We start from the raw sequence: 22290 nt of genomic DNA, 5'->3' as shown, positions 1-22290 counted from the left end.
TTTCTCGGTAATAGTATTGAGACAACTTTCTTCAGTGCACTCTCAATAGAAAAGTGAAACTGACGAAAAGATTACGTCAACCGTATCAACATTGATTCGTACTGTCTGGTAACGTAACGTGTTTAGCGAACAATTGACGAATACGTAAGGTATATCATTGGTATGGGTAAAAAATATGAATGACTTTAAACAAAGGTTATTGTTTCCCACAAGTTGCTTATGTTTCTACTACTACTGCTGCTAGAAGTATTAATGTTTTAAGCAATTCAATCCAATTGTACGCAATTCAATACATTCCATTACAACAAAAAGACTAGGAATTGAATAATCAAAAACTTTATAAAATATGTAACCAAGTCTCGACTTTCCAATAATAATAATAATAATAATAATAATAATAATAATAATAATAATAATAATAATAATAATAATAATAATAATAATAATAATAAAGAAGCAACAGAACTACAGTACTAATTACTTAAACAATATCTCCCAATTAAGAAAAAAATAATTGGCACTACGGAATTCAAACCCGGTTCTCTACCATACGACTTTCGTGCTTTGCCAATCTTTTTTTAAATTTGCCCAAACGTGAAATTGTTCGCCAGTGGCACCTCACGTCATTTTGACTTATTCCAAACACGACAGGGATACGATCACAGAAATATCGAGGACAGTTAATTTTCACGTTGGTCCTCAGAAGGATTCAAACCCCCAATAGGTTTCACCGCAGAATCGTCAGTAAACTGCCACAAATTCGTCATACAAAGATAAGAAAATAAACTAGTAATTACGGAAAATACAAATAAAATTTTCTATTTCTACACCTGGTGATGCAATTCAAAGAATGCGGAAATAATGTCTCCCGTCTTTTCTTCTTTGGAAGTTGGAAGTTAAGGTGACGAAGAATAATAATGTTAATCGGGACCGTCGTTAAAAACGATGAGCTAGCTTATTTAAGAACTCGTCCTTATACGATCATTAGTATCTAGTGTATTGTCTTATGTGCAACAATTTTAACTAGCTATCATTTTAGATGAAATATAAAGTGACGTGGTAGGTAAGTAGTTAGAGCATTGGTCTTCTGTTTGGCGGACCTGGGTTCAAATCCTGGCCAGGTTCAAACTTTCTCAAATCTTTCAATTTCAATTTCAATGCATACTCAGTGTGACAAGCAAGTTCTCCTCTGCAGAAAGAAAAAGATGTTGGAATAAGAATTGGAGAAGTTGTGTTAATGGAGGCAATGATTTACAAACTTATTTCCAGCAGTTGTTCTAGATTTGATATTTTCACTAACTTTCAATCATTTTCTGATTCATGCGTGATCAGTATTTTTGTTTCTTTAAGCATACAGTACATAAAGAAATAATACATTATATACAAAGCAAAATTCCAATAATACATGTTGTTCATTGTACAACACGATCCGAACCATAGAGACTCATCTTAGAATGGAGATCTGTTTCGTTAGTCACCTACTTTTTAATTTTTCCAGCATTAAGACCTGGATAGCTATTATTACCCGCTGTCAGTCCCATGAAAAATTTAGTGTAAGTTATGTTGCATCTCTCCAGGCGTTCTCACAATTGCAAATTATCTGGACCCGAAGTAATGGAATTAGAGCACTTAGGGGGGAGATACTTTTGCTGGTGGCTGTACAAGGTAAGTCTTTTACTGTGATAGGTGCAAGTTGCTGGAGTACGAATAGAGTTTGTGTTCATCCTAACTTTATTAAGAAATATGAAGATTATTATTCGTCCTCATAATGTCATTTGAATAACAAAGCATTACAAAATTCTAATGGAAATAAATTAACATGAGTTCTATGTATACTTCCAGATTCTGCTTGTGTTGAAAATATTATACAGTGTCACGTGTCTTCTATTGATAAATTCTATTTTCCATTAAGACGCCGTGCATATTTTGGCACAGCACTTAATAAATTGATTGTTATTAAGGTAGTGCCGTCATAGTGAACGCCTGATTAATTATTCAATGACGTAGGGAAGGTATTGAAGAGCGACGAAGTAAAATATCGATTCCATATAGAATAGACAGTTTTAAGGAGTATGACGAATCAGATGACGAAATCTGTGCTTAACAGGTGTAACGCTTGACTACCAGTTCATACACCTGTACGTAGTTGAACCTGCATTTTCTCTACTACAAAGTACAGCCTGTGCGTAGTTGGTTCCAACTGCTGAAGAGAAATATTCTTGCACGGCAATGACCACGAAAACGTACGAATGATTCCCGTTAGTGATTACCAAAACCTACGTGTTACTGTGGCATCATTAGACACGTGACCTTTTGCAAGCAATGAACAAAGTACGTTCGTTATGCCATCTCTTGCTGGCAGTACGAAACCCTGCTATTTATAAACCCGTATTTTTGTTCTCGTATAATTCACATCACAAAAGCAGTAGAATATGGAGGAAGAGGGGGGTTACAGTTCGTCAGATTACATTTCGAAGGAAAAGGAGATTGAATACAGTGAAATAAATAATGTTATTTATTATGGCTGCGAAAAGTTCGGAGTGCTCCGGCTGAGATTCGAACCCAGTACCACGTGGACATAAGTACAATGCTCTAATTACTAGATTACAGGAGATCCAAATGTTAATTGCTAGAATTTCAAAACAATTATGGTGTTAGCTACCAATGTATTTGATGGTTTGTTTCTTCTATTTGTTACCTAATGCTCTCCGCTCAGTATTGTTGTGAGGTTCTGCACTCTATGTATAGGGCTGAAATCCAAGGAGTTAAACAAGTAACTTTGGTTTCACAACACTATGTAACTACGGTGAAGTTCCAAAGTGTGGAGATCCAAAATTAAAAACAAAGTTAATAAAACAAACAGTTTAGACTACATTACACGAACAAGAGCATAGATAGTGCCTACTCTTGGGAAGTTTAATCTAAATCAAAGCAACTTTTTTCGCTAACTTTTAGTATTTTGTTATAAAAATATTCAATAATATTTAAACATCTACCACTTCCAGTTATGTTAGAGAGACAAGAACGTAGGACCTTTTTTTAGGGCATTAAACCCAAAAAATGTCTCACGCTATATCTTATATATTTTGGATTGAATTCTGTCAACAGGCAGACGAAGAGACTAATATGGATTCATTTAAGAACATATTCCATAATTATGGCTAATATACATCAAACCACAGATTTTTGGCACACTTCGGAATAAGATTCGTGAGGTCATAAGTGGTGTTTCTACTGAGGTCTTGAGGAATATCGTAGCAAACGTACCTCTTCGTTTGAGACGGTGTCTAGAAAACACTGAAAGAAACCTTTATTTGCAACTTTTGGAAATTTAATAGTAGCATATATGTGCAAAAAATTGAGTTTATACCAGAGATAAATATTAAAAATAAGAAGTTAGTTTCCTTTCACCATGTACATAGAAAGTTTAAGTATCGTCTTCAATAAATTTTGGGTTTGGAAAGATAGTTGTGTACTGTATATAATTAACTATAAATATTTAATTAGATTACGTAGGATGTTAGAAGTAGTTTGAATTAATCATAATTATACAATAGCACACATTTTTGTACCATAATTTCTTATAATATTGTATTTAATAAAAAATAGAAATGTAATGAAATATATGGTATAAAAACAAATTATATAATAAGAATGCGATAAAATATCTGGAATAAGATATTTTTAATATATGAGTATAATGTTCCACAAATGTACACAATTGTTAAACACAATTTATATAGTAATCAAATGAACATAATAAGCTAAATACAGTATTTGCATACACTACACGTGAAATGCATTTTAATGTTTTGTTTGAGTATGGACTATATTTCCTTTAAAACATGTGTATACTGCATACACGTGTAATCCTGTGAATAGGAGTGAATACCGCTGTTGGATATGAATAAATAAATAAACGTGTAAACATATATTGTTATTTTACATTATAAACTAAATGCTGAAGAAAATCATTATATTCAATGGATTATTCATATGACATTATTCAATTCTGAGTTGGTTTCCACCATCTGTCGTTCTTTTCTGGCTGTTGTAAAGCTACTGTTGGGTACAAATGGGATAAACTCTCATAAAGAAAGACATACCGATAGATAAAACAAAATAAAAGCCTTATATGCGTATGATTCGAAAATATTTTTGTTACAGAGAAACTCAATACAAGTTACTAACAACCAAAAATATTTTTATATAACCTACTGTTTTTCTTTCTTGTTTCCGTTTGTCTTTATCTGCTTTCCGTGCCATCTGTTCTTTTCATTCATCTGTTCATAAGAGAACTGAACTCCAACATAATTCTATTCTTCTTCTGTTTCCTAACACTTTTTCATTTGTATTATTCCCAGAAATATTTTTGTGGCCTTGATAATTCTGATCCAGCTACGCATCTATGACCTTTGTTTGGATATTCGTTCTGGTCCAGTATCTCCTTTGTTACAGGAAATCCGCCCGTTCTAATCAATAATAGAAATATCTTGCCTCAGAATCTGCAGTCTTTTGTTCTCATATCAGGCAATTTGGGTCTAACCCTTCATGGAAGTGATTCGTGCATGAAAGATTCTAGATTACATTTTAATCTGTATTGTTCACCTATAGTTTGCCACAGTTTTTTCAGTATATTAGTATTAAATCTCGTTAGAATGTTGTGGGATAACGAGGAGATACAGATAGATATTAAATACAGATTTTAAACAAAATTTGAAAATTATCCAAGCATTTAGTTTGAATTTTGTTTGTTATTATGTGGTATTTTCCACTGCTCTGTTTTCTATACATTTGTTTCGAGAACATAGTGGTCAGTGTTTGAATATCCATATCTACATCTTTAAACCATAGATACTCTCATGTTTGACCTATTGAAATGCATTCATCATTATTTTCAATTATTTCATTTAAAATACCCATATTCAATGTTTATAATATAATATACATATGTATACAATCTGTAGTACTTCATATTTGATTTCCTAATAAAATATTTTAGAACTTTCTCATTACTTTAATAAGGAAATGCATTCCTAAAGGATATCCATAAAACATTAGATCAGAGGTCTCCAAACTATGGAATGCAAACACCACTAATCCGGCCAGCCACAATTTATTTAAATTAAATTGTAAAATTTACTAAGTAAATAATACAAAATAATAATCAGATGTTTCAACACGACCAATTAAGAAACACAATAATTGACATAGATAATGAAATTGAGAATTTTAACTGTAATTAAGAATATGGGATTTATCCTTAAAACTGACAATAAGTGACATAGGTAATCCACATAATGAAATTGAACATTATAATTATGATTAATGATATTTATATAGTTGAAACTTTTCACCGACAATAGTTTGCAGTTGTGGACCAAGTTTACTGATGAAAATGATCATCAGTGACTTCAAATGATCATCAATTATCGTGGATTTGTATATATTGTTTTTGTATATTTCATTTTGGATAATGTTTTCTCACACAGATAAGTAGTTCCGTAAATAGAAAGAATATCACGATCAAATTTATACAAGTTATAAAACTATGTGTTTGGAAGACATAAAATCTCAGCAATGATGAATTTAAATATTTTATCTTTAGAAATATCGCCACACTGCAAATCAACCACTTCCATTTAAAATTCAATGTCCCAGTCGAACGTATTTTGAAAAACCTACATGTCATTTGTCAATTATATCAAAACCTGAAAAACGAGACACTATATTTATGTTTATAACACTCAAAGCTTCAGTTACAAAATCAAAAAGAAATGGAGTCTCAGTTAGCTGACTGAGTGGTTGATTACTATTACAGTAAAATGCGTGAAACAGTTTGTTTTCAATTTGAACTGAAACAAAACTATTTTTGTGGAAAGGACTTGATGTGAGGTAGAAACTGGATTTTTCCTTGTCTTTTGAAAATAAGGTCTTCATAACTGACTAACTCTATGGTGGATGTAACCCGGAGGTTCAATGCCGCGTTCAAAAAAGCTCTCCATTGACTTCTATCCTTAGCCAATTGGATCCAATTTCTACCTTGTATTGCCATTTCTGCTAGATCCATCTTAATATTGTCCTCCCATCTGCGCTTTGGTCTTCCTAATGGTCGTTTTCCGATTGGTCTTCCAGTCAAGACTTTGAAACCGTTTCTACTTTCTTCCATCTAGGCTACATGGCCTGCCAACCTAAACCTCCTAGACGTGATGATCCTAACAATGTTTGGTAGACCGTATCAATTATGTAGTTCCCCGTTATGAAATGTCCGCATTCCCCATTCCCGTTCCTCTTGGGTCCGAATATTCGTCTTTGGATCTTGTTCTCAAATACTTTTAGTCTATGTTCATCCATCAGAGTAGGTGAACATGTTTCACAACCATTCAGAACAACAGACATGATTATCGTTTTATATATTTTAAGCTTCAAATTCCTCGACAGAATTAGCGAACACAATATATTTTGAACTGAACAATAACACGAATTCTCTACTTTTAGTCGACATTTAATTTTTTCGTGACTATGGTTTTCATCTGTTAATATTGATACTAGATATTTGAAAGTATCCACTTTATAAAAAATATTATTTAATTTTTTTTAACGCATCCATCATTTGACGTATTACGGTCCCCACACACTTACACATATTTAGTTTTCTCTGCATTTACTTCTAAATGCATGTCCATGCAAGCCTTTAATAAGACCCCTGCATTTCTTTCTATTGTTCTCCTATCATCCCCTATTAAATTTACATAATAGCATATGCCATAACCTGGTGAACACCGTTCAACTCTAGGCTCTGGTTGCTATCTTTGATTTTCCTTGTATCGTATTCCACGACAAAGTCGAATAATAATGGCGACAACGCATCTCCTTGTTTCAGGCCATTCTCGACGTGAAACCTCGTGGACAAAAATTTTTCTACTCAGACTTTACTTTGGGATTCATTTAAGCATACCTTAATTAATGTAATTAGCTTTATCGGTATTTAAAATTCTATAAGAACGTTGCACAATGTTTCCCTCTTAACCAAGTCGTAAGCCTTTCTAAAATGAATAAATAGTTGATGTACCGGGGTATTCTATTCCCACTTCTTTTCGAGTATTTGTCGAATGGTAAATATTTGGTCGATAGTTGATCGATTTCCGCACTGATAATCTGCAATAATTTCATCTGCGTATGGGATCAATCTTGGTAATAGAATATTTGAAAGGATTTTATAGGATGTTGACAGACGAGAGATGCCTCGATAACTATTACAGCCAGTTTTGTCGTCTTTCTTGTGAATTGGAACAATGATTGATTCTTTTCACTCTTGTGGCAATTCTTCCTTGTTCCAGATAAGGAGAATAAGTTTGTGTATCTTGTTCCACAATTTTTCGCCTCCAGCTAAAATTAACTCAGCCGGAATTTCATCTACACCCGGAGATTTGTGTTCTTTAATTTGTTTGTAGCGGTTTCTGCTTCTATTCGGTTGGGTTCTGGAATATACGGTTCTGCGGTGTGTATCTCCTTTTCTCCACGCACACTAGTTTTTGGTTGCGTGTTAAGCAAATCGTCAAAGAAATCTTTCCATCTATTTAAGATGCTATCCGTATCAGTGAGAACTGTAACGTCAGCTTTCTTTAATATATAAGCACGAGGTTGATAGCCTTTCTTAAACTCGCTGATTCCCTTATACATGTCCCGAATATTTTTATTTTTACTATTGTCTTCAAGTTCCTTAATTTTAGCTTTCAAAAAATCGCGTTTCTTTGTTCGAAATGTTTCGAAAGTTTCCCGTATGATGTCTACGAAATTTTGTGTAGTTATTTCATTCGGATTTTGTAGACAACGTAATTTTGCCTCTTTTCTCTCCTCTGCTAGTTTAGTGCATTTCTGGTCGAACCATGCTTTGTTCCTACGTATTTCAGCGTGTCCCAATTTTTCTTTTGCTGAAATTTTGATGCTATCTTTAATTTTAATCCAAGTATCCTTAACACTAGTGCACTCCGAATCTTCTAAAGCCTACAATCTATTCGAAACTTCAATCTGGTATTCCTCTCTTACCTGGCTCTCTTCTAATTTCTTAAAATTGAATGTCTCCGTTTTCAGACATTGAATATTTTCTTTATTCAACAAGAATATCTCTCTCTTATTATCGCTCCTACCAGGTAGTGATCAGTGTCACAATTATCCTCTCTAAATGACCGGACATCAATTATGCTAGATTGTCTTCTTCTATCTACTAAAACGTGATCAATTTGATTATGTGTTTTACCGTGAGGTCCAGGTGTGTTTACGAGCGTCGCAATGTGGGAATTTTGTACTGTTCACGATTAGGTTTTTGGATGATGCAAAGTTCACGAGTTTAACACTTTGTCATTACTTTCCTTATACAGACTTTCGTTTCTTATAATCGATTTGAAAATATCCTCTTGTCCTACCTTCGCATTGAAATCCCCTAATAGAATCTTCATATGATATCGCGGGATTTGGTCAAATATCCGTTCCACTTCTTTGTAAAAACTGTCTTTTATATCGTCATACTTATCTTCTGTTGGGGCATGTACATTTAAAACAATAATATCACACCACCGACCCTTAAGAGTAATAAAGGAAATTGTGTCCTTGACAAATTCAATCCGCTTAATTGCTGATATTATTCGTTTATGAATGCAAAGCCTTGTCCTAATTGATGATTTTTATTTCCTTCCCCGTAAAACAACATAAAATGTCCGGAATTCACAGTTCCATTTCCTTCCCATCTAACTTTCTGAACTCCTACTAGGTCCATCCTATATTTCTCTAACTCACTCGTTACGGATTTTAACAATATCCGCCTTTTAACTATATCCGGAAGTCTTTATAACTGCCGTATAAAGACTTCTAATATTCCATGTTCCAAATCTCATAAGGTCATTCATACCCTTATTTAAATCTGTATAGAATGTTAACTTCCATAACTACTGATTGTGACTCTGCCCGAAGATGATTTCTTTTCACTCAAGAAAATTGTGATTACTGTCTAGAGCTCAAAAAATCGATTTAGAAATTTTCTGCAGCTAAGCCAACATAATGCAGTATGATATAGAAATATTTTTCTCCAATCATTTCAATAAGCCCTCGAAATTTACGACGATTGAGCGAATGTCATATGTATAATTAATAGTTGGTATGACATGCTATAAAATATTTGATGTATCCATGCATTTTTCTCACAAAGACTGTTGCTAAATGATGCAAAATGCAGGGTGGTAAGAAAGTGGGCGTACCCCCTCCTTTAGTTTCAACAGTATAGTGTTAGTTATGGTAGAATGTCTGTACATAGTTACCTTGAAGTCTTAAGAATCTTAAGAGTCATAAACATCGGTATGATTACCATCCATGTCGTAACACAGCTGAATTTTGCTTCAAGTTCTCGCAGATGTTTTGCGGAGATACTCCAGATTCACGAAGGTGAGGGTGTTTTCCACAGCTGCTCGTAATTCCTGTTGTATGGTATCGAGTATTTCTTACTTGATGCTTTATGAAACCCCAGAGAGCATTATCTGGTGTCGTCAGATCGGGACTTCTTGGAGGCCAGGCAAAGGGAGCTGGTGAAAATGCACAACCTCTTCCAATCCAACAGCCAGGCAACGTCTGATTCAGGTAATTGCGCAAGCGAATCGCGAAGTGCGCTGGTGCTCCATCCTGCTATATCACAATGCCAGACAATACTAAGCAATGTTACGAAACAAATGTGGGTAAAACCTAAGACCGTCAGAAGACACCAATTAGGAATACGCCCACTTCTGGACCACCTTGTATATACAATTAATGGTTATGAAGCACTGTCATTTTCTACGTCTGAAAAACGAAACCTTTAGTTTTTCTTCACATGTTTTTTTACCACCATCATTAGTGATATATTTTATTTTCTTCAATTGAAGATTGTTTTCTGAACGGCATTTTGAACTTCTCTAAAAATATCTCCAATGACCGTGCTGTGAATATCAAGAAGCACTTCATACACTTAATAATTTTTATCTATCACTCGAATAAAGAGTAACGTCGATTCATTCAAGGCCAAAGAGAACCATTCTAAGTGTCGGCTTTGTCAGGCAATTGAGTTCATATATTTTTGTTTGCAATATCATCTACTCTTCGAGCCACAGTGTTTGCTGACAAACTAATGGTTTTAAATATATTAACACAAATAAATGTGCCTTTTCTGGACACATTTGTTATGCTGTTGCAATCATGCAATCCTTAATTAATTCGCCGTCAGTAAATGCTTTCCCATGTTTTGTAATTGAATGAACCACGCGCAAACTAGCTCAAGTTGCTGTTCTCTTTCAGAATTTCCTTTCTTACACAAGAATTGCTAACATCTCAACCCTCTTTACAAAAATTGATATTTTTCTAACCGTAGGTTTCCTGTAAATTTCTGAGAAATTCTGAGAATGTTTAGTTTCATAATGACATTTTCATTGTATTCTTTAAGAACTGATATTGCTTCATTGCAAATTGCACACATTGTCTTATTCCTATTACCTCATTTAATTACGAAATATTGATATAACAATTGTTCTTCAAGTGTTCTGCACTCACTATCTTTCTTTCGTTTCTTTTGCATACTTATACGAATCCACACAAAACGGCCGTATTAACTTCAAATCAAAATAAGTCAAATTAATATCATTACAAGCCGAGATACTGAATAAATAGAATTCGTTGGTTTTTATCTAGTCACAATTAAACACACTAAATTTTCATTAAGAAACTATAGTCACAACACACACAAGTCGCACTATATTTCACTTTCCAGGTTGCACTTGTCCTTCCGAACCCAAAATTTGGAATTGTCCAACTCTTGCTTTTCTTCCGTGTTTATACTACGCGTCCTCGGTGCTAGAACATATTAAAAAAACACTCGAAAGTATTTGAATTTTCCAGACAAGTGATCCTACAGTAGAAACTTTCCAGAATATTCTCTACAAGTGCTACTTACTACAAGATGGTGCTGGGTACTTCGATTAACCAAGCAAAATTGATATTTTGCATTATTCCACCGCTCCTCACAAAATGGTGCGGCTGGCGCTATAGCGTGTAGGTATTATGAGCTAGAGCCTGTCAGATGTGCCCTCGGAAACTATGCGAACTATATTTCGACTCCATCCCCCGCCGCCCTAAGACAGAGGAAGCTCACCCTTTGATTACGAAAAAGAAGTGAATGACGTCAGCTGTGTTGCCAATTCGTCATTCAGTCTTTTGGTCTTGACGAGTGAAGATCATAGGCTACTTAGAATGGCTAACAAGACAGAGCACAGCGAAGTCCGTGAAATAATTCATTCTGGCAACACTTCCGCATTCAACAATTGAAAGATGTCGGCCGCAGCAACTTGTCACTCTTCTTCAAGGATGTTATAAAATACAGGATCTGCCCATACGTATCTTCATCTTATGAACTCAATGAAGCCAAAAAAACAACCGAGCATTGTCTGATCCGGCACGTTTGATTGGCTAGTATCGTTTCGGCCATGATTGTTGGCTCGAAACATTGCGATCTTAGTGGCGCGGAGTGGGCACAGTAGGTGTGGCGAAGCTGTGACGTATGGCTTCACGATTTTGTTGTATGATCAGATCCTCTATTTTACAACACCCTTGGTCCGTTTTCGAGGGAAATGCAGGAACACACACATCGACAGTAGCGCCAGAAGGGGCACAGTTCAAATAGAAAGGCTCTAACTAGGTCTTGACGCTTGGGACTTACTAGAAAAATCAGTGTGGCCTTTAGGCTAAAACCTTTGGAGATCCCTACGTTAGATAATTGTAAAAGAATTTTCAGAAAAGTCAGGATAGTTAGGTTCACTTACTGGATTTATAATTATTTCTTCTTTTATGAGTGATGTACTCAGAAATAATAAAACCTTCAATTGATAGTAGCTCTACTTTCCCCTTTCTGCTGCTTGTCCCTTCGCTATTTTGATTTAGACGTTATAGTTTGAAAGTTTTATTTTAGCTACCTGTAATTTTGCAGCTCATTGGAAAAAAAGAATACAATTCCAAGATAAGCATCATTTAAAAAAATTATACATCGGGTAATGCTGTACATACGAATTTCATTCTCATGATGAAATCATGTACATCAGAACAAGTTTGTGCAATATCATCACAGTTGCATTTCATCACGTGTTTAAAAACTGCAAATAGCTAGCAATGAAATTATGACAAATATCTACTATTTCGAATAATAGTTACACACAAGAACATTAATGTACACGTCATAAATGAATGTGATGTAATTCTACTGACGCTGTAAAAACTTGTTCTGACATTAGTGATTTCATAATTATTATTATGAAATTCTTGTGTGTAGTGTTGCCAAACCTATTTATTCTAAACTGTCCCGATTCTTTAAAAAAACTATTCTATTCTTATTCTTCAACTTCAAAAGTAAACTTCTCATTTTCTTTCAGTTCTTTATAGAGTTTTATTACATATGTAGGAACTATTGTGCTGAACAGTAAACACTTAACATATTGATTGCCATGCGTATAGAATTGCATACACACATTTCTCTCAAGCAGCGGCACATGTATGTTTTTTCCAAACACAAACAATATACATTTGGTTTACAAGTGTGAAAGCAATTACATACACATGTCTTAGAAGTCAAAATTCAATAATCCACGCCGCATGTATGCAAAACCAAACAGAGAGTAAAGCATACATCTATGTGCTTAAAATAAGGGTGAAAACAAATTATTACTGGTGAACTGTTACTGATTGCGTACAGGTGATGAAGGTAAATATATATATATATATATATATATATATATATATATATATATATATATATATATATATATATATATATATGTGGTAGCAGTCAACGTGTTAATTTTGCTTTAATACTTTAAAAAAAAGTGTTGAAATATAGACAGTTGTACAACATTGCAACCAACAGCATCAGCCGCGCCTGCTAGAATGACCAAAGAGTAGTTTACAAATTCTGTCGGGAAAATGATGATGTTCGGTATTTTAATTAATGATCAGACCTATGAGGCAGTAGTGTATTTATCAACTTGTATTACTAGAGGAATAATTTAATCTATATCCCAAAATTAAAGAAAAGAAGCCAGTAATTTATCTTAGATTGGGAGGTTTTAAATCAATTAACTTCATTTTGTGTTTTTCCTTTCCTGCTACCTTGCTAAAGAAGAAAATTATATTAGCTGGTTTGAAACTTCTTCAAAGAAGCACAAATCAAATTAGAATTTCTCGCTCACTTTTTACTAGTTCTCAAGTTCTTTATCAACCAGCTGACATATCTTGTCATCTAAGGAATTATCTGCTTTTTATTCTTAATATTATTAGAGCGAAGCTCCTCTTTACTCTAATTAGGCGAATCACCAAATTTGACATGGTGATTCGATAGCGCGCGCTGAGTGTTGTAGGGAATCGCATATCCGGACCGGATATATCATTGAGAAGCAATCACTAAAAAAATGATACCCATAGATTTGACTTTAGAAAAGTATTTGATGCCAGAAATCTCATTGGAAACAATGGAAAATAGAATTTTAAAAATAGGGCGAAGCCGTTTTCGTTTTGTTCCGTAAACACAATTTTTGCTTATGCGTGTCACTGATGTGCCGAATTCAACCATTTTCATGTCGTGTTCGTTATTAGAATATTGAACATGTCTATCTGCAGAAGTACAACAATTTCTGAGTTAGCAACACTGAACAGTCATGTGCTATGGGCTATGAATATCTTGTGTTACTGTCGTATTGAGTTATAGTGAGTAGTTAATAAGACTGCAAATTATGAATTCGTAGCCATTAAGACAGACATGGAGATTGACAAATGGATAATTTGTCCGTTTAATAGAAACGGCCTGTGTGGATGTTTTATCATGCACTGGATGATCTGTGTTCTAGACTTTCAAGAGGATCGAACGCAACTGTGGTCAAAGAGATAACGCCATAAACAACTCATGATGACACAAAATCAGAGAGGAAATCAGTGGACAGAAACCTAGCTTCAGTGATCGAACTGCAAATAATTATACTACTGGTTGGTTGTATCCATGTATTCTTTTGAGAAATTGTTAAACAAATTATCACTTTTTATTGTTTTCCTTGAAAAAAAAAAAAAAAAAAAACAGCGCACTCTTATTTGTTCAGTAGCAAAGCGAGGTAGAAGAATCAATAGATAGGTACATAAAGAGTGGCAGGGAATATGGCAAGCAAACGAGTACGTACATATTTGTATTACGTATCTCCATAATAGTTTATTTTTTTGCAGCAGCACAAATGACTGCACAAGTCAATTAGCTTTTAAAACAGTGTGTTTCTACAATCACATTTCCATGAAGCTGCCTAACCTCAACATACACATTCAGGTTGCTATTTACAAAACTTCTAATCACAGAAAACAATGTGGGAAAAATGGCGACAGAAGTATTAATAAAAGGATATATTAATTGACTTAAGCAAAAGGTCTAAAAAGTAGAGAACAACAAACTCTGACAGTAATAGTGATATAGAAGATCACGCGAAATATTTCCATACATGCGATATGGATAGACATAATTTGTCACCGTTACTTGTTAACATGATAACGATTGATTCTTTTCACGAACTTAGCCAAGATAATCACGAACTTTACCTGACTATTGCCACTTCTTACATGCATGTGATATGGTCTACAGAAAGCTACCTTTAAAGTCACCATGGTCTATAAAACGAGTAGGACTTCCACATTTAGTATCAGTCTATGGCTGGTCACCTTTTGTCACGTCGCTTGCTTGGAGCTCTGGGTGCTACCTAACTCAATAACTTCTACTCTCTGTCCCACCCTATAGGAAGATTATAAAACGGAAATGACGTTCAACGAGACATCCTACACAGCGGCCTATTGATACTTATAATGAGTAGGCTGCGGCCGATTTAAGAAAATAAAAAGGAAGAACATAACCAAACAGCGCAGCGGTAAGCGACTCAATAATAAGAATAATAATAATAATAATAATAATAATAATAATAATAATAATAATAATAATAATAATAATAATAGAAGAGCAAGTGTAATTACTTACCATACGTAATCTACTCCTGGAGGCAAAAAACACCCAAATCTTTACTCCACACAAGTTCAGTAGGAGAAAGTTAATGTCCGGCTCCCTTTGCAATACGGTCTATTCTGTAGGAGACTTCTATGGTAGAAGCAACTTTATTTAACATTTCTATTACTTCAAATTTATTCCAACTTCAATCATATTCAACACCTTTATTTTTTTTAACCACTCTACAATTTCCTTTTTAGTACATGATTTCGTAGGGATTTTTTCGTCTTTTACTGAGTGTGTGGACTCATTATCAATAACAATCACGGAATTTGGTGGTACATTCGGAAGGAGTTTTTCTTCGAAATGTTGTTCATATTTCGCTGCATCTAATTCTCTGTGATAATCACCTGTTTTTGTGCCGCGAAAAACGAGGTCAGCTCCAGGAATTAACTCACTCTGTCATAGCATGAATCACTATTACTCTCATCTCTTTCCAGAGGTGCCTTCACGCCTAAGGGCAAACCCCTCTCCCCAGCTTCACTGCCTGGTTTTGAAAATATGAATAAACGTTTAATAACATGGCTTTTGCACCAGTAGAAAGAGGTTTCCCTTTGTTTCTTTGCTTCTGATGACAATGTGGAAATTTTCAGCTAAAGTCTCCAAAAATAACACTGTAGCAGTTAAACACAAAATTAACTAACAACACTAATAATAACACACAGATAACGCACAGAATGACTATAACAAGAAAATAACAAAATAAAACAGAAGAAATACACACAACAAAATTCACTGAACTATCACAGATCACAATGAATCAAAACTGTCACCCCGCTTCCGCCGACGTGGCAACAACTGAGCTCATGTTGTCAAACTTTCCTTGCCTAAGGAATGAAATGAAATGAAATCTTTGAGTTTTACGTCCCACGGTTATGCCAGTTAGGCTAAGGGAGACGGTGATGATGAGTAATGAATGAAATGGTGGAATGAAGGAAGTGGGAGGAAACGGGAGAACACCGAGAAAACCCACGCACCCGGTGTTTGTCCACCACCAAGTTTACTTGGCGGGAGCTGGGATCGAACCCGGAACCCCAAGCACCAGAAGTGAACGCGCTTCCATTGAGCCACCGCGGCCCCCTCCTTAGCCTAAGGAGTTTAACTAATAAAGAATGAGTTTGAATACCTCTATTGTTATTCTAACAGTCAATCTTACTTTCTTTGTATATCTACTGCAAAAGTAGTTTATATTTTAAAAAGATTTTCGATACCTTGATATTTGAGTGAGGGTACATCTGATAATGTTACTTGTATCATGCTTCACCTTTTGTCATCGGCTACAGTTAGGGTTGCAAGTACTTATATTAATATGCTAGTTAAGAGTGCCAGCTACACTGGACACACGAACAATTATAAACTACCGCGCAAGTCAACTCTAAAATTTAATTTGTTTTTACGACAATCCTCAAAAACATTTTAAATTTTGTCACTAACCGAATTCACCAAAACCGGTTTTGATTTTCAACAGGCTCGTTTTCTATTTTAAAAAACGGTTCGGTTTTGTATTAAAAATCGGCATCAGTTACAAATGCAACAGTTTTAAAATTCAAAACAATTTTCTCTGAAAATTGGAATTGTTTTATAATCCTCCCGGTTTTTGAAAAATCTCAATCGGTTCTTTAGAAAACCGATAAACCGTTATTTCTTTTCGCACCAGTAGTATGGAAGACCACTCAGGGTAGTGGGCGGTCCGGGAACCCTCCCCTCCCCATTTCTTTTTACACATTTTAGCCTTTATATTCCCCCACCGCTTCAATGACTTTTTCAAGCAAATTTTATTTTGCTTAAAGAATTTCAATAGAGAAAGGGCAAGCGCATTTAAACAGTTTTTACGTCATAAATAACAGTAAAATACATAAAAAATACAGTATACTTAAAATAAGAATAGCATAGGCTATTAACTTTGACAGTTTTAAAATTGGCTAGGGATAACGTTGACAAAAAATAATAATGAAGGAATTAGAAAATAACTTTCGAGGGTGTATAGCCCCGGATCCTCCCTGGGCACAATATTGCTACAAAATTAACATAGTTAAAATTTTTGTGATTGTACACCTTTCGTAAACTTTTCGTGATGAGGAGGGAATCTCATAAATTGTGGATGAAATTAAGAAAAATCAGGGCATAAATAAATTTAGAAAACAATCCGGTAAATTTTGAGATGAGACAAGAACTAATCCCTCGATAATCGAGACGAGACGAGAAAACCTTATTTGTCGTCTCGTTAGCAACACTATTTGGACAGATTAGTGATTGTCACTATTCATCTACCGACCCTGAAAACTATGAGTTCTACACTAATCTTAGTGAGTTTGGACAGTTTAATTTTTCATCCGCACCATGCGGATGGGGGATAAGCTGAGACTTGAACAGCTTCGGGAGAGTTACTATTCATCTCAGTGACCCCCAAACTATGGATTTGACGCTAATATTAACCGTTTACGATTATTTTTACATATCAACCCACTACTAACTCGTTATATACTAAAAGCTCGCCCTCCCACTGAAAGGGGAATCAATGCGTACGCCAGGAACTTTAACTTAGGGGGATGTTAAAAAGAATAAAAAGGGTGTATTGACAAAGCAATATTCTGTAACTGAATTATTAGTGATAGATAATAAGTGGTTTAATGGTCTCCTCCCTCTCAACCTTCATTTATACGTATCAGTTGCTTTAAAAAAAGAAAAAAGAAAAAAACTTACACGCTGTAATAATTTCTCGGAAAGGACTGCGGCGCCCAGAAGAGAAGGATTAAGGATATCTATTTTGTTGCCTTGATCGAAACTCCGAAACTTTTTTTTATTTTATTTATTTTTTTTTTTTTACAAAACCAGACATCAGAATGTGTTTACTTTGTATTTTGAAAGGGAACAAATAAATCAACAAACCTAACCTTAAAAAAATTGATGCAATAAGCATATGATACTGATTGATAGAATTAGATTTGAAGATAGAATTGGATTCATTTCCTATCCATGTGTGTGTGTGTGTGTGAGAGAGAGAGAAAATTAAAGTTAGAAGGATTTAGAATCTGAAAGGAGTTATCAAAAACGCTAAAATTGCTAGGCTGTCTGCTTATTTTTTTTTTAAATGCCGAATTTCTGTTTTCTAAGTTGAGCGGCTAGTGAGATACTCAATTTTTCGCAAACATTCGGACTCCTCCCCACTCCTCCTTGGTATATTATTATAATCAAAGTGACATGATAACATCTCAATTGGGATTGGGGTCTAATATAAACCGAAAATCTTTTCATTCTGCTTTGCCGTTTGGCCATATATCAAATTGGATTACACACACTATTAAGTTGTTTAAGTAAAGATGTTGTTAATATAAATAACTACATAAAGTGACTTCTGTTATTCACTTCTCAGTTGTTCTACGAATAAAGGCAATCGTAGGGTCCGTAACCTTGTTGTACGAGACTATATGCACGTGTATAAAGGGACAATATTCTTTCATCCTTTCTAACAGAAAAGTACACTTTAAGCTACTGGCTACACTGGTTTGACGCGTTTGACGTACTTCCGTTTTATATTCTTCCTAGGGTGAAACAGAGAGTAGCTTGCTCGGAGCTCTAGGTCTCCTATCCAGCCAACTTAGTTTGCTCGGAACTTTGTGGGATTTCTAACCTCAACCACCCAGCTTGCGTAAGAGCATTTGGAATCCTAAATACACTCCACATAGCTTGCACAGAGCTCTGTAGAGATTCTTTCTTACGCTTCTCAGGCCTTGGAATACCTTTCTTTACCCAATTATTAAAAGATTATTTATATTAGACTGATTTTGTGTCATACTATTTATAACAAGAAGAATTTTATAATAAAATTCGGTGGTGCAAGAAAACGTACTCCTAAATAATTTGCTCTACCTATGATCTACCTACCCAGAACTTTACAATATATATTAGAATGGGCTGAATTGATAAACACTTCCTTGTTTGAAGTCAGTTAGAAAAAAAAGAAAAAGAAAATATACCTCTAGTGATTATTCTCTTGACTGATAAGCATTCTTGTTCCTTGTTTTCGAAAACAGATTGACTTTATTAGTTCATTATAACAGGTGTTCGAACATACTACATTTGTAAGTCATACTTAAGTCGCATTAGTTTAAGATCACAGAGGTGGTAAAACAAAGGATCAAACAAGTCCAAAGTTGAATTGCTTGGTGTTGCCAAAAAGAACTCAATTCTCGAACAGTTGCAAACATCTTTTCCATTTAGTTAGTTATTATCACAGTTTTGATATGAAAATTAGTCTTGTCTTTCTCACAATAAGTATCATTGAAGGTGGAAACAAGTAATTTTTTTCTTTTTAAATTTTTAAATAGATATAGAAGGAAAATCAAGAAATAAAGATAAAAGGGTTAGTTGCGCTGTGCACTGGCATTGCTAACTGAAATGTTGAGATTGAGGCTTGATATTGAATTCTATAAAAAGAATGTCTGCTTTGTCTTTCACTAACAAAATACATACAGATACAATTAGATTATATTTGTAGTGTTTAGGCCTTTCTGAGTGCGAGTGCACTTTGACTTCCCTTCGTTGTTAAAGATTTCGTAGCATACTTAAAATCGTGGCTCTTAATATTCGTTCTTTCTGTAGAAAGAAGTAGGGCAGCAAATAATGCCATTGCACTGGACGGCAAATTGCCTAGGACCAGCCTTGAATATAAGTATGTCGCCATAAAATGAGATAGCGAGAAATATAATTTGAATACGTAACATATTTAACTGTTATGTTTATATAAATATGGAAAACAAAGCAATACACATAATGTAGTATTATGTAATATAGTAATATAATACCACTATGGAGTAGCAGCAACAATCTCGTTTACGATTCATAATACATTTCATCTTTAGTATTCTTATTTCTGAGTGTGCGAGATGATAATATTTGCGTAACCAATTCAGGATCCTCAGCTTGTTAAACTTCTCGCCTTGCCAGCGTCATGTAACTTCTTGTCTTACTCATCAGCTGGAGTTAATGGGCGATATTACTTGTATTTAGAACACGCCTGCTTATGTCTTGGCGTTGTTATTGTATTCGAGAGCATATTACAGCTTTACAGTAAGTATACCTATAAGTGATTCTATAAGCTCATTAATAGATAATGCTCAGTTACATTCCATTGTCTATGATGGTTTATCAAAATGCTACGTGAAATAAAGCGTAATTGGTGTTTATTTTACTAGCTTATGGGAGTGGAACGTAATTACACTGTTGAACGTTTCCTCAAATATATTTTTGTATGGATAGTGCTTTCCCGTTAATATCCATATAACCCACGTCTTTAACCTAATCTAAGTTTCCATGCTTGTACTGGTAATGTTCTAGAAACGTTTGCTATTATTATTTTATACTATTTATCGCTATTCATGCGGAATTTCATGGATTCTTGGTCCTTGATGAGAAGATGTCCTTTTGCCCTTTATCCGAGTTCTAAGTTACTCTACTGTATCCTTTAGCTTTCGTTAGGATGTAAGAGATATATGTAGTGTACTATTAGTATACGGGGACCGCAATCAGGAATCAACAAGTAATTCAAAAATGTATACAACCCGCCTCATGCTGTCTGGCTCAGTGCCGTATCCAGAAAATTTATTCATGTTTACCTCAGCTAGTGCAGGATAATGTCTTACGTTTCATATTTCTGAGAAACTTAACTGTAGTCTTACGCAAGAACTATATTTGCAATGTATATGATAATTATAATTTAGTTTATGTTATGCCCGATCACAAATAGATAAAGGGCCGCGGTGGCTCACTAGGGCTCTCTCCACAGGGTGTGGGACAGGAGCGTCATTTCAGATTTTGCTTTGGGGGGAGGGGGCAAGACCCCTTGATATAAGTAAAATTTTGCTTTTTTCACTGATTTTCTACTATTCTATTGATAAAATCAATATAAACCTCCTGCGCCCCCTAAATGACGCCCCTGGTGTGGGATCCCTGGTTGGATCACGCCCACTAAGTGTGCTTTGTGCTTGACCTACAGTATGTGAGTGATTTGCTAAGGTTTTTCCCGTTTCCTCCTAGTTTGTTCATCCCATCATTTAGTTTGTCGTCACATTCACCGTCTCTTTTAGCCTAGATGCACAATCGTTGGACATTAAACACAAAAATAAATAAATAAGTAATATTTACTAATAGACAGAATAAAGTAGTAAATAACTTACTATAAACTGTGAAGTCTTTTTGCACTTACCTTTTCCTGTAATCACTTATAATTATTTGAACAAAAACTCCAATCTACTGGTCCTCTTTGTAAAGTTCGTAATAACACGACTATAATATTCGAAGCGTACATCTTGTCTCGTTCGTTTCTTGGCGGAAATCAGAGCTAAGAAATTGAGTCTTTCCTGTCTTTGTGTGGATCGACAATAAGTCTTGATTCTTTTTTAGGGAGGGAAAGGAATGCTCTACCGAGGCTGCTGTGCATGATATAGTAGTTTATAATACCACTAATTTGTATATTTCTGGCACAGCTCAAACTAAGTCTCTTTCATTTATTACATTCACCAGATCATGGTTAGATTTGGGCTTAAAAATAGAAATGAAATGAAATCTTTGAGTTTTACGTCCCACGATTATACCGGTTAGGCTAAAGGATATGGTGAGAATGAGAAATGAATGAAATGGTGAATGAAGAAAGTGGGATGAAATGGAAGAACCCCGAGGAAATCAACTCACACGGTGTTTGTCCACCACAAAGTTCACTTGGTGAGGGCTGGGATTAAACCCGGGACCCCAAGCACCAGAGGTGAACGCTCTATCACTGAGCCACCGCGGCCTCGGCTTAAAAATAGACCCTGAGACTAATAGTAGATATTTAATATAGTCTTCAAGCTTACTTGATTAAAAAAAAATATGTGCTCCATAGCTTTGAAGTAAGCTGATGAGAAGTTAGTCAGGAAAGATATCAATGTTTTTGTGAAATTTAGCGTTGTCGAAAAGAGAGGAGAGAAAGTATTCAAAATTGTATCTATCATTAATCGGAGGAACGACATTATCAAGAGTTTTATTGAAGGGAATTTTGTGACTTGTTTCAACTAAGTCGTATTTTGGTCGCTTCCCCAGAAGAAACTCATAATTTGAATCACGATGTGCTGAAGTGAAAAATTTCGCAAAATCATATTGTCTAGACTTCGGTAAAATATCTTTGATATCCAGGGCCGTGCCGTGGGAGGGGGGACGAA

This window comes from Thermobia domestica, chromosome 1, assembly GCF_964235325.1.
Source record: "Thermobia domestica chromosome 1, izTheDome1.hap1.1, whole genome shotgun sequence".
In the NCBI taxonomy this organism is placed as follows: Eukaryota; Metazoa; Arthropoda; class Insecta; order Zygentoma; family Lepismatidae; genus Thermobia; species Thermobia domestica.
Note: the sequence above shows the minus strand (reverse complement) of the source record.